Raw genomic sequence first — 2,550 nt, forward strand, 5'->3', positions numbered from 1 at the left:
TTATCTATTGTCTTATTGTACTTTGTATATATCTGTTATGTGTTATTAAAATGTTTAGGTTTCTCGTAAGTGTGAATTTTATGAGAATAGAGATCATGTCCTTTTTCTATGCCCTCACATGAGGTGCGTGGGTGATGCCACTAGAATGTCAGCTCCATGCAGTCAGAAACTGTTTTGCCTTATTTTGTCTTGTTCACTGCGGTGCCTAGAAGAGTGGCTGGCCCAGAGCAGGGGCTCAGTTTCTATCATCTTTTGGAATACTTGTTGAATGTATTGCTGCACCTGATTTCTTTTTGGCTAAATGTTGGTTAACATGGATGATAATCTGCTCTAATATAAAACATTCTTATAATTCGAGAATCGACTGTTCTGAGTCCCTGTAATTTTGATGGTGTGAAAGTAGCCTTGATATATAACTATGTTAACTAATAAATTTGCCATTTATAAAATTAGCTTTCACTCAAACATTCCTTCCTGTTAGGTGCTGTGTCTGTTCCTCATGTTTTTTTGGGGTCATGTATCCAGCAATACAGTTGCAAAGTGAAACTGCAAATCTTACAAGGGCTGCAGAATTTTATAATGTTAAAAGTGATATTGCAAGAGCAGTAGAAGTGGTAATTACATGGGTAAATGTAAATGGCTTTTTTCCCCTTATTTAAGTCTCTTTAAAAGATAATTGCCTGCTCATGCAAAAATAATAACAATGTATGTTGAGTTTATAACATGTAGAAATAAAAAAGTATGACAACAATAGCACAAAGCCTGGGAGGGAGGAAATGGAAGTATGCTGCTCTGATGTTTTTCCATTGTATGAGAGGTGGCATAATATCACTTGAGGGTAGATTGATAAGTTACATATGTAAAAATCCTAAAGCAATTGCTAAAATAACACAACAAAGAGTTTTGGCTAATAAGCCAACAAAGGAATGAAAACAGAATAAGCACATACAATTAATCCAAATACTCAATCCAAAAGATGATAGAAAAAAGGGGAAACAGGGGCAAAGAACAAATGGTACAAATAGAAAACAAATGGAAAAATGGTAGATTAAACCCATTCTTCCCAATGATACATTAAAGATAATAGTCTAAACACTTCAATTAAAAGCAAGATTAACTCTATGCCATCTACAAGAAATCCACACTAAATGTAAAGACACATGGCAAAGTGAAAAGATGGAAAAATATATACCATGTTAACACTAATCAAAAGAAAGCTAGAATGGCTATGTTAATATCAGGCAAAGTAGATTTCAGAGCAAAGAATATAAGTGGGGATAAAGAGTGACATTTCATAATAATCAAGAGGACGTACCACTCCTAAATGTTTATGCACTTTAAAGTTATCTTGGAGGACTTTGCAAATGATAATGGCACCATCGACAAGTGAGGATCTGACCAAGGCATACACTTGACATTTGAAGCAGGGAGAACTGACAAAGGTGACGACACCACAGGCATTCAGAAGAGAAGGGGGTGACCGCTAAATTGCTGGGACCCTAGAATGTATGTTCCAAAAAGACCCTTCTTAGGATAGCTCTATGAAATTCAACCTTGTGGCGAAGGGTATTTTATTGCATACAATTCTGTTGGGAAAATGATGCCAACAAAACCAATACTTGATTAATAATGAAAAATGTGTTTATAGATAAACTCCATGTGTGCTTAGAGTGAGCTGTGGTTGAATAACTTCCACACTTGGCAGAACGCAGGGTGAGTTTACGTCAGTTACTCATCGATCTCATAGTTATTTTATGCACTTGTAAATGCAGCTGCTCATCCTGCACTTTTCTAGCTAGATTCCAGCCCGGCCTCATCATGTACCAGGTGGCTTTGGACAGTTTAACTACTTGGAGTTTCTGTCTCTTCTCTTTTGTAAAACGAGGAAAAGGATGTATAGTCTTCCCAAGATGGAAGTGAGCACTCACAGGGAGTTGACAGATGAGAGAGTCTGAATGTTGGAAAGCTCTAGGCAAATAGCAATTTTTATTTCTCATTACTGTTGATTGTGATGTCTCCAAACAAAGGCAGTGCGGAAGTATTGGGAAGAGGCACATCTTGGAATGTACCTGTCTCCTGTGTTACTGTGTCGAGCCACTGGCATTTTCTGCAGCATGTCTGTTTCTTCCGAGTCAGAATGGAAAGAATTTGCCAACATATTTTCTGGGGAATGTGTTATGGAACCTTTTCTTTTGAGATATGTTTATCCCCCAAGTTTATCATAATTTTTGATATTATGTACTTGAGATATTGAGTACCCTGTGTTTTAAATCTGAAGCAACATGTAACTTGAAGAAAGCTCTGCTTTTGTTTTTAATCACCAACTTAGCCTACTGACAGTTCGAGAGTCTTGCAAAGCAGCCCAAATGTATTATTTTCTTCTGACTACATTTATTTAGTGCTGAAGGATACTTTATAGTAAGATCTTAAGTTCAAAGCATTTATTGTTTAAAGACAAAGTACAAAGCAAGAAACAAGATGGGAAGATAGATTGCAAAGAGAAGAAAAATGAAAAGCTTCATCTGTTTTAGGTAATAGGAAGTTATAGAA

At 36.4% G+C, this 2,550-nt stretch overlaps 1 protein-coding gene across 1 annotated transcript in view; it reads left to right on the plus strand.

The window, feature by feature from the left end:
• The window catches only part of FBXW8 (F-box and WD repeat domain containing 8), a 114,469-nt gene that overhangs the window by 60,517 nt on the left and 51,402 nt on the right, over positions 1 to 2,550 (plus strand).

Source organism: Pteropus vampyrus, unplaced genomic scaffold (genome assembly GCF_000151845.1).
Source record: "Pteropus vampyrus isolate Shadow unplaced genomic scaffold, Pvam_2.0 Scaffold23, whole genome shotgun sequence".
Taxonomy (NCBI): Eukaryota; Metazoa; Chordata; class Mammalia; order Chiroptera; family Pteropodidae; genus Pteropus; species Pteropus vampyrus.